Consider the following 14499-nt stretch of genomic DNA (forward strand, 5'->3'; position numbering starts at 1 on the left):
CAAGCACCCCGCCCGCCATTGTTTATGTTCACCATGGCCCAGTTAATTGCTTTTGCGTGTGTGCCCTACCTCCTCCAGGCATTGCTTTGCCTGTGTGTGGTGTTTGGGGCGCTTACCATGGCGGCAAAGTATATATATATATATATATATATATATATATATATATATATATATATATATATATATATATATATATATATATATATATATATACAGGTAACTCTCGATTTACGCGAGTTTGGTTTACGCGTTTTTTAAATAACGCGGGGTCCAAAATCCAAATAAATGTTTAATTTCGGCGTTTTTTTCCACTTGTACGCGATATTTTATGGAGTGGCCACCAGATGTCTCACGCAACTGGACTCACACGGCCACACAGCTGAGCTCAGTTCTTCCCGCGCGCCACTTGAGCAACAATACAGTACCTACGCTGCCATGCTACTCAGCAATAGGGGTGGGCAGGTACCGGTACCAGTACCGGTACTAACGGTACCACCAATACGGTACGGTACTGGTACCAGACTGCTCGGTACCGGTACTGGTACCAGACTGCTCGGTACCGGTACCAATACTAGCCAGCCCCTCATGGTGTCCCTCATTCCTTCCTCACACGAGAGAGGCTGAGAATGAGTGCCCGAGTGGATATCTCGGTTCTGGTGACACGCGGCATGCAGCTGTTTGATGTGTGGGTGTGGTTGTGCGGTTTGTAAACAATGCAAATGGCGGCCAGGCTGGGATTGCGTGAAATAACTCCTCGTACAAGACTCATGATGTACAGTTTCTGATCTCATATTCACCCCATTATTCTCACTAATATTAATAATTAATAATGAACACATGGACATTTTTTCAAATATGATTTTTTATGTAGCTTGTACTGCTCCTTAGTCATACAATCTTAAGCCACCTGTGACATCAAGATCAAGATCATACTAATGGCGCCCGACGGAAAAACGGGATAACAGCAAGGCATGGACGATCTTCCACCGATTTAGTCTTTGTATAGTAGTTATTAGATCATCCCTGTATTCTATGGTAACATATTATAGGACAGCTCCGGACTATGAATGATTATAAACAATAATAAAGGTAAGTTTGCCGTTGTTATTGGATAAGACGAAAAACAGACCCTTAAAAACATCACAAAGAAGAAAAAAATCATTATAAATTTGTACATTCAGCGTATAACGCGCAGAGCTAAACTTTCAGGCATTTTTATGTGAAAAAATGCGCGCTATATACGCCGAAAATTACGGTATTTATTTTTCGACAGAAATCTACCTCTTGTTTGATTTACATTGTTTTTGAATTAACGCAACACTCGCGTAAATCGAGTTACTTCTATATATATATATATATATATATATATATATATATATATATATATATATATATATATATATATATATATATATATATATTTATATATATATAGAGGTAACTTTTGATTTACGCGAGTATTGTGTCCTTGAAGAGGTCACATAAATCAAAAACAATGTAATTTAAACAAGAGGTAGGTTTCTATCAAAAAATAAATATTCACTTCATTCAGTGAAGAGAGAGAGAGAGAGAGAGAGAGAGAGAGAGAGAGAGAGAGAGAGAGAGAGAGAGAGAGAATATCTATATCACCGAGATATCCACTCAGGCACTCAGTCTCAGCCTCACTCGTGTGAGGAAGAAATGAGGGACACCATGAGCGACTGGCTAGTATTGGTACCGGTACTGAGCAGTCTGGTACCGGTACCGTACCATATTGCTGGTACCGTTAGTACCGTTACTGGTACTGGTACCTGCCCACCAGTATTGTTGAGTAGTGTGGCAGTGTGGGTACTGTATTGTTGTTCAAGTGGCGTGTGGGAAGAACTGAGCTCAGCTGTGTGGCCGTGGCGCCGTGTGAGTCCAGTTGCATGAGACATCTGGTGGTCACTCCATACAATATCACGTATAAGTGAAAAAAACATGTAAATTAAACATTTATTTAGATTTTGGACCCCGTGTTATTTAAAAAACGCGTAAACCAAACTCGTGTAAATCGAGTTACCTGTATATATATAGGTAACTTGATTTACGCAAGTATTGTGTCCTTGAAGAGGTTGTGTAAATCAAAAACAATGTAAATCAAACAAGAGGTAGGTTTCTATTGAAAAATAAATATTCACTTCATTCAGGAGAGAGAGAGAGAGAGAGAGAGAGAGAGAGAGAGAGAGAGAGAGAATATCCATATCACCGAGATATCCACTCAGGCACTCAGTCTCAGCCTCACTCGTGTGAGGGACTGGCTAGTATTGGTACCGGTACCGAGCAGTCTGGTACCGGTGCCATACCGTAGAGCTGGTACCGTTAGTACCAGTACTGGTACCAGTAGCGCGGGTACTGTATTGTTGTTCAAGTGGCGCACGGGAAGAACTGAGCTCAGCTGTGTGGCCGCGGCACCGTGTGAGTCCAGTTGCGTGAGACATCTGGTGGCCACTCCGTGTATAAGTGAAAAAAACGTGTAAACCAAACTCACGTAAATCGAGAGTTACCTGAATATATATATATATATATATATATATATATATATATATATATATATATATATATATATATATATATATATATATATATATATATATATAGGTCAGCAGGGTGTACAAGCGTTAATTACCCTGTTAGGAGCGAATTTTAGCACCCGCGTCCTTGGGGCCATGGCGGGTGCTGACCAGCCCCGCAACGCCCTGACAATTTTTCTTACATTAAGTCACTGATTATCGTTTGCAAGAGACGCCACAATGCCCACGCATTCGCTGTGGATGGGGAAAGGCTTGCCTACACTGGCGTTAGCATAGATAATGTAATATTGCAGAAAACAAGGTAAAACATTCTCGGGGCGGCAGGGCAAGGCGGGCAGTTTGACGTAACCTGTAACATTTTTTCGTTTTTACAGCTATAATACATCCTTCCTGCACTCGTTTCATATGTCCACGTGTGTGTAGGCGTAGAGGTGACGTGGGCGTTTGGACGTGAGCTTAAGTAGCTCCGTTTGTGAGATAATAAGGATATATATTCTCAGGGCAAGCGGGGTGGAGTGACGGCACCACGGCTGAAATGTAGCCTAACCCGTAACATAATTCTTTTTTTTACGGCTACAACATATCATTCCTGCACTCGTTTCATGTATATATATATATATATATATATATATATATATATATATATATATATATATATATATATATATATATATATATATATATATATATATATATATATATATATATATATATATATATATATATATATATATATATATATATATATATATATATATATATATATATATATATATATATATATATATATATATATATATATATATATATATATATACAGTAATCCCTCGCCATATCGCGATTCACTTATCGCGGTCTCGCTGTATTGCGGATTTTTAAATAGTAAATATTTAATTTCGTATCGCGGATTTCTCGCTATATCGTGGGATTTTGCGGTATAGAGGTATTTTGATATATTTATTTTCTAGCCTAAAAAATGTAAACAATATAAAAAAATTAAGAAAGTATTAATAAGAACATATTAAAAGAATATTAAATTGCAATAAAATACGTAGCGCACACCAGATAAGTAGACAAAGACTCGCACGTATGTAAAACGCAGCTACAGCCGCTTCCGCTTGAGCTAGTTTGCCCACGCGTGATCGTACACGGCACACTATTGGCTGATGGATGGGAGGCGACCAATCAGAACACTGTGTTCTGTATCCTGGGCGCTGATTGGCTCAGTGATCGTAGCATTTATTGGTTCGTGAGTGGTTAGCTCGGAGACAAAGGGAGAGTGTGTTACAGCTTGCTACCGTTAAATGCTCAAGAACTTGGCAGTGAGGACCCAGACAGGATGAGGCAATGACTACACTTGAACAAGACTCAAGTCCTAAACTTGCTCAACATGATTACTCCAAGCTTATCTAGTTTCGTGGAACTCTTTGTGATGCTGGAATAAACACGTGGAGAGCTTCTGAACTGAACAGCTGATATGCTCTTCTTCTTCTTGTGACCACAACTTACCGACCACACGAGTAACCGACATGTTGGTGACTGAGTTTCTGACTAGAATATCGAGAGAGTTTCGTGAAATGCAGCCACTTGAATCTCTCTCTCAACTAACTATTGGTGACCTTGTTCACACGGGCTGAGGCGAGATTCACAGAGATATGCGTGTTTATATAAATAATATATATAAAATATAATATATAAATTATATAAATAATAAAGTAAATATAAGGTCACTACTCATGATTTTTCACCTATCGCGGGGTTCTGGAACCTAACCCCGCGACAATTACTCTCTCTCTCACTCTCTCTCTCTCTCTCTCTCTCTCTCTCTCTCTCTCTTTATATATATATATATATATATATATATATATATATATATATATATATATATATATATATATTCATATATATATATATATATATATATATATATATATATATATATATATTTATATATTTATATATATATATATATATATATATATATATATATATATATATATATTAGAGAGAGAGAGAGAGAGAGAGAGAGAGAGAGAGAGAAATTTTCTGCGTCCAGTATTATTGCAAGCGCAGGGATCCCATACAGCTTGAGGATTCGGGTTAGATCGCTAGGGTAAATTTATTATTTTTTATACATACCTGCATTGATACATACATATACATACATTGTACATTTTAGAAGTTTGTTGGTAGCATATAAGTACAACATAAATCTGGGAGATTTAAATAATCTTAAAATTACTAATTTTATGTTACTTGAGCGAACATAACTTTTAAAATCTTGTTCATTTCTGTAATTTGGACTGCAAAAATTTACCCTCGAAACAACACTGCTTACTTTAGAAGTACATGTTCTAATAAAAAAGTAATATACTGGCAAGGAAAAAAAAAAGTTATATTCATATAACATGTATATTCTTCGTTTATACAGGCTGCTGCTGTAATACATATTTTTACGTACAAGATACATGAAAACTGGGTCAGGTATTTTATGAATATAAAATAAAAATTAACTAGATGAATTAGATTAGTTACTGTTAACAACAATACAGTGAAACTGGTATACCTCAAATTTAGGCGTCTGTTCTTACGTGCAAATTCATCAAGGACTTCATGATCAAGATTTGTGTCACAATAGACAAAGTAAGGCCAGTCCATTTAAACGACTTTCACTCATTGCGTTCCTAAGGTATGTTTTAAGCAATTTAAGGAGACCGACTGAGGTGAAAAATGCGAAAAAATATTGAAAATGAGAAACTTCGTCAATGATCACCCTAAAGGCATAGAGAAAACATTACAGGGAGAATTTTTACCAACTGAGTTTAAATGGGCATTTAAATTGTCGTTTAAATCACCCCGCGCGCTCAGTCAAGGTCATGAAAGGCAGAAGATGCCTTTAGAAAAAAATTTGTAGGAAAAACACTGTAGTATTTAGACACGAATAGTTTTCTCTCTGGTGGTGTCTGATACTTTCTCCTGTGCGCGCGGGACAACACTGTCCCGTAGCTTTCACCATAATTCATCAGTGCGTGTCCTTGTCACGCAAAGGATAGACGTAGGTGTGTACGCTCTCCCACCACACTGCCTTTTTTTCCTGTTATGACAAAAGTGCTGATGATGCTGGCTTCATCCAGTTCAAATGCCAAGAAGAAAGGCTGCCATTGTCAAGAGGATTGCCTGCTTGAAGAAGGCACGCCATGCTCGAGCAGATAATGAAGAGAGACAGACAGGCGTTCCGCATGGAGCAGCGAGGCCTGACTCGCCACCACCCACCGCTGCTGCCTCACTTGCATCCACCTCTCACTCGCTCCCTGCTGCCACGACTGCTGTTCCTGATGCTTCTGCATCAACACCACCATTACCACAGCCTTCTACTTCAGTTTCAGGAGAGAAGAGCCCATCTCACCATACAACAACAACAAATAAAAAATGAAAACGAATACAAGACAAGGAAAGACAGAGCTTCTGACAGATCATCATAACCAAGAAAGAAGATTAAAACAGAGAAGGAAGGAAGCAAATCCTACCAGCCAGATAGTTTCTAACACCAAGCGATGCAAACAAAAACTGGGAACAATGAGGGAGGCGGTGGCTCCCTGACACCCTCGCCTTTGAGTGAGTAATACTTCAACAAGAAGTGGGATCAGGTGCCGTGTTCATGACTCAAGATCACCTAAATAGCAAGACAGCAACATTACAATACCTGGTACTAACAATATTTGGCACAGTGTGGCCATTCATGGACGAGGAACATCAATATGTACTTATGTAACTTTAAAGCCCCGTAACTCAAAACTAACTTTTTACAATACATTGGTGAATAACTCCTACATTTATTATTCGATTTTAATGAATAAGGTACTGGTGGAAAGAGCATTAAAATGGCTTTTTTCTGTTGTCTCAGAATTTCAAAAATTTGCTTTGGAACTTTTATATTTTTGAAAATATAATTAAACAGGAGAAAATGGATTTTTTTTTTTGCTCATAAACTAAAGAGAAAATAATTCTGCCACAACAGCTTCCTTACCTATGATGTAAACTACTGTCAGACAATTTTGCAAGGAATTATAAAGGAAAACCTAGTCAGTATTCATCAAAATGTTTTTTGATATTTTGGCATTTTGATTAAAAAAAAAAATGAAATATGGCCCAAAGTTGCTCAAACGTTCACTATAGATTCACTTATGCAAAACAAATCATCAAAAAATCAAATCTGCAATTTGGGTGATAAGGAAAGACAATAGGATTTTACTCAGTCAGTCTCCTTAAGGGCACTAAAGGATTGCTCATTGATGGAAGTGCTAGCAGGTAGGGTTGAAAAAATTGCAATAAGGTGGAAAAATTTGGATATGTGCCCAATTTTTTGGCACATGCCAATGTCTCAACAACTTGCTTTGACCTCTCATGAGATTCACGACGCTTCCAATAACTCTGCCCCCGTAGATATTCATCTTCAACGAGATCTGCATCTCCATCAAGAAATTTTCCATAAAATTCAACTGCCTCCTTCAGTTCACTAAAATCAGTATCAACTGAGAGGGAACAAGATTTCCCAACAAAAAACTCCTAATGTGTTTAGATGCAAACCTTTCCCTGAGTTGTGCTATAGCAGTGTCCGAAAATGGGAGAAAAATAGCTCTTCGATAGTACTCCTATGGAGTTGCTGTTGTTAATTATGTTTCTGATGACCACTAATTGTTCAAGGCTTCTGGATGATATCTCCGTACCTTTCCTCAGCTTGGGCAAAAAGTTGGTTGAACTTATTTCCATCACGATAGGACTGAAATGCATCTATGCAGCTCTGTGTAGCTACACTTCCAAGAGCACCCATCAGTTCTTGTTGTGACCCCTGCAGCTTTTCTGGCAAGGGTTTAGTGACACTTAGAACTGAGGTGAGCTCTTCCAAACTCATGAGAAAACCTGGGTCACTTATTGCTTTAGATTAGGCTTGGCTGCTGATTCTTCACCTAACGTGTTTTGCAGTAATTATTCTTAATCATTATTTCATTATTTACCCACCTGATTAACTGAATTATCCGGGGCATCAGCCGAGTCAGTGGTGACTTTCTTACACCAGATAGAGTACGTACATGAAGCGTTTTCTGGCGTTTTGTGACCAAGGAGGAAATATGTAAAGAAAGGATTGATGATTGATTGACTGATAGTTTATTGTTGCAAGTAAACAACAAAGGAGAAGGGAGGAAAGGCACAAATCCTAAGCCTACGTGAATTCAAGAAATGACACACGCTTTAGAAAAAAGTACTACATAAACAGAAAATGAAGTCTATCAATCATAATTTTTGGAAATTTGGAATTTGTGGTCAGAAACTATTATACGGATAACATGAATAGGCTACGGCCACGTGAGCCTACGTCGACAATGAATGTTTCTCAAAATAGATCACCTGCTCTTATTCAACTCAGCAGCTCCATTGTTCAAGTGCTGAACATACAATAGTTACTCAGCCACTCTACACTGTCCACTGTCAAGCACAAAACGGTCATTAAAGGTGGTAATATAGCGGCAAAGGTCGACCTTACAGGTCCCATACGCGTCTTGCGTCGCCTGCCACTCTCTCCGACATAATACAGAATCATATTACATACTCACCACTGTCACCAGACAAGTTCACTTGGTGCCTCTACAGTATAATTATATAGTCCTCCAATCACTTTGACTGCACCTTACACCTAAAATCAAGTAAATATGAGAGGCAAGAAGGAGAGAAGGCACACTTACGACTTTCGTGCTCTCTCTCTCTGCTAGAGCCATCCCAATCTCGTATTCCTCTTCCTGTCTCCCCGCTCCCGCTACAAACACCCCTCCGCCGCCTTCAGTTAACAGCTTGACATCGCACTCTACACACAATTTTATGAGCCCATCATTTAACACCTTAATTTTTTTCACTCAGAGCACACCTTATATCATACCATTAACTCAAAACAAAACCAAAGGGGAAATAACTCGGTCACTCGGCGCCACTGAGCTCTCAACTCCACACACACACACACACGCATACACACACATTCGTAATCGTAATACTAATATACATATTCCTATATTTTCCTGTATCATTTATTTATTCACTATTATTTTTCTTTGCAAAAGGGGGGGGCCCATGGCCCCATGGCCCCCCCCCTCGGTACGCCACTGTACATATATATATACAGTCATCCCCCGCCGTTTGCGGGTATTTCGTTCCCGGACTTCGGCGCGATGCGCGAAACCGCGAACGGCGGGACTATAACCCTATGGGAAAATATGCATTTGGGGAAGTCACCTCTGACACGTCATATAAAACATGTTTTTTTCGTTCCCAAAAGTAGCCCAATTTGCGATAAGTAGCCCAATCTGGCAACACTGCAGTGTGGCGGCGCGTGATTTTTTTTTTTTTTAGGATAATGTTGCTATGAGAAAATCTCGACCAATAGCAGTCGTCCCTGAGTGAGCTGCTGGCCAATAGGAAAGCATGACGTCACAGTCTAACCGTGACGTCACTCAGGAGCAACCTAAAGGCGGTGTCACACTAGCACTTTTTCCGTCAACTTTTTCCGCCGTTTTTCTGAAAATCGTCGATATCTTGGCTGCGGCCTGTCACACACAAACGGTGTTTCGTCTGAAACTTTCCGTCGGCACAGACCATGGGAATGTAAACAAACATGGAGTCCACGCTGCGGCAAAGATACGCTGCTCTGAACCTAATACTGTGTATTGTGAGACTTAGATGAGCTAAACAAGCCAAAAAGCATGCATTGATGCGCTCATGGTTGGCTCATCGGGAAAGAGAAAGTGTGTACCACAGGCTGTTAAAAGAGCTGAGTTTAGAGGATCATGAGACTCTGAAGAATTGGATCAGGTTGGACAAGAGCCAGTACCACAGACTTCTGGAGTTAGTGACACCTCTCATTGCCAGAAGTGACACCAGGATGAGGAAGGCTGTCACTGCAGGAGAGCGTTTGAGACAGGTTGAAGCCACGCGGAAAGTCTCGGTCTTGGTCTTGGAAATGTAAACAAAGGCGGAAATTTGCAGGCGGAAACGATCCTGATCGTCTGACAAATTCATGTGATAAGTTCATGCGGAACGATGAAAAATCGACGGAAATGGCATTAATCGACGGAAAAAGTGCTAGTGTGACACCGCCTTAACGTCCATTGCCCCGCCTCCTCCTCTCTCCTTCCCCCTCCTCTCTGCCTTCCCCCCTCCTCTCTGCCTTCCTACCTCCTCTCTCCCTTCCCCCCTCCTCACTGCCACCCACCCACCTCTCATCCTTCATATTTAGCGTCAATGCATCCGCCTATAAGCGAAAAAGTGGCCGCGTATAAGCAGGGGTCTGATTAGTTGACCGCGAATACGAAACCGCGATGGGTGAGACCGCGAACGGCGGGGGGTGACTGTATATATATATATATATATATATATATATATATATATATATATATATATATATATATACATATGTGCTGGCGTGGAAGGCTGTCGTGGGCTTACGGGCGTGATCTCAACTAGCTTCGTTTGTGCCAATGATATATTAAATGCTGTAGGCGAAAGTTGGGTTTTCGGGTCCGTAGACTTAACCTACAACATATCTGGGTGCCCCCGTGGCTCTATTAACCCGGATACCAGAGGGTTTACTGTAGATCACCGTTGGCCAGTTCACGGTGAATGTATAATTTTGCAAGCCCATCCAATCTCTCCTCACCCATAGTTGACCATCTGTATGATTTTATATGTTTAAGTGTAGAAAAATTTTGTTCAGCTGTAGCAGATGAAATGGGCAAAGTGGCATAAATAAGTAAGAATTTCTTTGTAACAGGATAATTTTGTGAGCACTGCTCATGTGTATCAAGTACAGTATTTGGCAAGGAGTTTCTAGGTACAGAAGACTAACGTGCTCTCCACATTCTGAATTCAGTGACATAATCATGTAAATCATCCAGGCCCAGAACTGGACCATTTATTAAGAGGTAGTCTTTGTACATCAACAGCGACCAGCCGCAGCTCTCTGAGCCTCTTATCTCCCCCTTGTCCAGTACCCACCCGATACGTGTACTAGACAAGTCAGCGAGGCGAAGCTCGCAGAACATGAATAAAGTGTAGTGTAAATACTTGTTCTGGGGGAGTATTCCACATTTGTTTTTCTTTTTAGCTTTAAAACATATGTTAACGCGAACTAGTAGATAAATATTCATTTATGCATTTCAACCCTCTCGCGCACGATGACGCGTTTCACGTCATCAAAGGGTAAAAAGGTCCTGCTGCATGATGACGTGAAACGCGTCATAAAAGTTTAAAAAATTGATTAAAAATTAAGCTTTCGGTGAAAGTGCGTCAAATTTGGGAGTGTCATTTGTTGGGATAACTTTCGTAATGGTAACATATGGCAACCTTTCTTAGGAGCATAGATGAGGAGCTTTGAGCGATTTTTAGTTGTTAGACTACTCTGACGGGAGAGGAAAAAAATACAGTTTTCTTGGTGTAACTTGGGAACTAATAGGCGTATGAGGATTTTGAGGATACCATAAGAATCCTAAGTTCCACTTCGAAACATACATTCGGCTAAAAAGTTGGCCCACAAAATTTCGAGCTAGCGAGTGGGGAAGAATTGGTACTTAGGATTTGTTGTCTACAATACTCTATATGGAGACTTGAAACAAGTTTGTATTGTTTATATATGCATTTTCCTTTATTTTTATTTGTGCGTGTTTTAGTACAAGTCTTTATGAAGCCATAGATACCAAATTTATTGGGGTCTGATATACAGGTAACTCTCGATTTACGCGAGTATTGCGTCCTTGAAGAGGTCGTGTAAATCAAAAACAAAGCAAATCAAACAAGAGGTAGGTTTCTGTCGAAAAATAAATACCGTATTTTGCGGCGTATAGCGCGCACCTCAAACTTTAAGACAATTAAAAAAAAAAAAAAAAAAAAAAAAAAAAAAAAAAAAAAAAAATCTTAAAATGCTCAGAAATATGTACGGGTTAAAGAACATTGACAATGTACAGTTTCCTGAAATTTATATATTTTTGGTGTAAATGGCGGCCGGGCTGGTGTTGAGAGAAATACATCCCCGTAAACATACTGATGATGCACAGCTTCTGAGATCATAATAAGCATATTATCCTCACCATCACTTGTAGGTTATGACAGACAACCAGGCAAGACACAATTCACGCGGTTCTGGTGACACGCGGCATGCAGCTGTTTGTTGTTTGGGTGTGGTTGTGTGGTTTTCAAACAATGCAAATGGCGGCCGGGCTGGTGTTGCAAGTATTTCCTCGTACATACTGATGATGCACAGCTTCTGAGATCATAATAAGTATATTATTCTCGCAGTCACTTGTAGGTTATGACAGACAACTAGGCAAGACACAATTCACGCGGTTCTGGTGACACGCGGCATGCAGCTGTTTGTTGTTTGGGTGTGGTTGTGTGGTTTGTAAACAATGCAAATGGCGGCCGGGCGTGAAATAACTCCTCGTACAAGACTCATGATGTACAGTTTCTGATATCATATTTACCCCATTATTCTCACTAATATTAATAATTAATAATGAACACATGGATATTTTTTTCCAATATGATTCTTTTATGTAGCTTGTACTTAGTCACACAATCGTAAGCCACCTGTGACATCAAGATCAAGATCATACAAATGGCGCCCGACGGGAAAACGGGATAACAACAAGGCATGGGCGATCCTCCACCGATTTAATTTTTATATAGTAGTTATTTGATCGCCCTGTATTCTATGGTAACATATTATAAGACAGCCATGGACTATGAAGGATCATTAACAATAATAAAGGTAAGTTTGCAGTTGTTATTGGATAAGACGAAACACAGACCCTTAAAAACGCTCCAAAGAAGAAAAAAATTAAAAATTTGTACATTCGGCGTATTACGCGCAGGGCTAAACTTTCAGGCATTTTTTATGTGAAAAAGGTGCGCATTATACATTCAGTAGAGAGAGAGAGAGAGAGAGAGAGAGAGAGAGAGAGAGAGAGAGAGAGAGAGAGAATATCCATATCACCAAGATACCCAATCATGCACTCAGTCTCAGCCTCACTCGTCTGAGAAAGAAATGAGGGACACCATGAGCACCTGGCTAGTATTGGTACTGGTACCATACCGTATAGCTGGTACCGTTAGTACCGGTAGTGGTACCGTTACCTGCCCACCCCTATCGTTGAGTAGCGTGGCAGCGTGGGTACTGTATTGTTGTTCAAGTGGCGCGCGGGAAGAACTGAGCTCAGCTGTGTGGCCGCGGCGCCGTGTGAGTCCAGTTGCGTGAGACATCCGGTGGCCACTCCATAAAATATCGCGTATAAGTGGAAAAAACTTGTAAATTAAACATTTATTTGGATTTTGGACCCCGCATTATTTAAAAAACGCGTAAAACAAACTCGCATAAATCGAGAGTTACCTATATCTGTGAGGGCAAAATATGTCCAGGAATGTAAAGTATTGCTGCGGCAAAAAAAGGCCGGTCGGGCCTGAGAAATGCATGATGAGTGGAACAGAAACTTACTGAAAACTTACGGTGTGCGAGAGGGTTAATAATAATGATGATAATAATAATAATAATAATAATAATAATAATAATAATAATAATAATAATAATAATAATTATTATTAATTCCATTATTAAAAATTATAATATTTTATTTTTTGGGGAGGGCACATGACCAGGTGCCCCCTGGATCCGCTTCTGCCCCTGAGGACATACGGGTTTTATGCATATCTACAGCAAGTGTTGTTACAGTAGTTGTAGTTATATCAATGTATTATTATTATTATATGTCATTACTACACAAATATTCTTGCATAGCCATTGTTTTAATGTAATTGTGCCATAAGCAGTCTGCTCAACAAGATCACACTATGTATGGTAAACTACTAGTTAGATATTTTGGAAGTCGCGAGGTTGCGATCACTGGTAGGTGACCAAGCAGTGTTATAGCAGTTGTAGTTATATCAATGTATTATTATTATTATATGTCACCATGGATTAGGAATGCAAGTATCAGTGGAAAAAACCCACTTCAGATAGAGCACGCCACCGTTTGTAGGAATGTCACTTGTCAGTGTTGATCGTACGATCGTCTCAGTATGTGTAATAAGAATTTTGTCAACTTAAAGGTCACCTTGACGTACGTGACCGGTCGTCACTTCATTACCTTTCGAGCCTCTCGTCTTCACTCCTTCTCGAGAGCCCTACTCATTCCGACCTAACAGTCTCGGCTCTCTCCAACGCCCCTGTACTTAGGTTAAGAATATATTCACCTAAAAGCAGCAGTGTTTCCCTTCATGCCTGTTCATCCCCTCAAGACCCATCTGAGCTACACGCAACCAGACCGGCAGCCGTTACATAATTGGGTTTTTTCCACTGATACTTGCATTCCTAATCCATGGTGACATATAATCAGTGGCGGCTCGTGACTATTATTGATGGGGGGGCTGTCTCACATTCAGACATAAATGAAATCTTAAATGTTTTTATTGTTATTGTTTAACATACCATTGACATAGATTATATAGATATATAGATAATTATTTAATTTCTTAGGCCTTATCTTACCAGTAAATGCTTGACTTCCTCAGTGCAGGCTTAGGCTATTTGAAAAGGAAGTCCATTCTCCTGTTCCTGTTTTGTGCAAACAGATCAATAACTTTTTCATTTAGACCTGGCATGAAAAGCTCTATCAGATGAGAAGGGTAAGTAAAACCATCTCGAGACTGGTGTACGAGTAAAAAAAAATACCGAAAAATACTAATTTTATACGATGTTTCTGTGATTTTATACCATCAACAATAATTAAAATTGAGCACAAGCCATCACTATCAATAATATTTTAAAATCATCCCTGGCAAATTGAAAAACACGATCGAAAATAAGAGCGACGCAAGAACACATACCTCCCCACAACAACAGCTGAGACAAGAC

The 14499-nt window shown here is 39.6% G+C and overlaps 1 protein-coding gene across 3 annotated transcripts in view; it reads right to left on the reverse strand.

Annotated features, from left to right (window-relative positions):
• The window catches only part of LOC127004767 (glycosaminoglycan xylosylkinase-like), a 145269-nt gene that overhangs the window by 70484 nt on the left and 60286 nt on the right, over positions 1-14499 (reverse strand). The window lies entirely within an intron of this gene.

Source organism: Eriocheir sinensis, chromosome 29, assembly GCF_024679095.1.
Source record: "Eriocheir sinensis breed Jianghai 21 chromosome 29, ASM2467909v1, whole genome shotgun sequence".
Lineage (NCBI taxonomy): Eukaryota > Metazoa > Arthropoda > Malacostraca > Decapoda > Varunidae > Eriocheir > Eriocheir sinensis.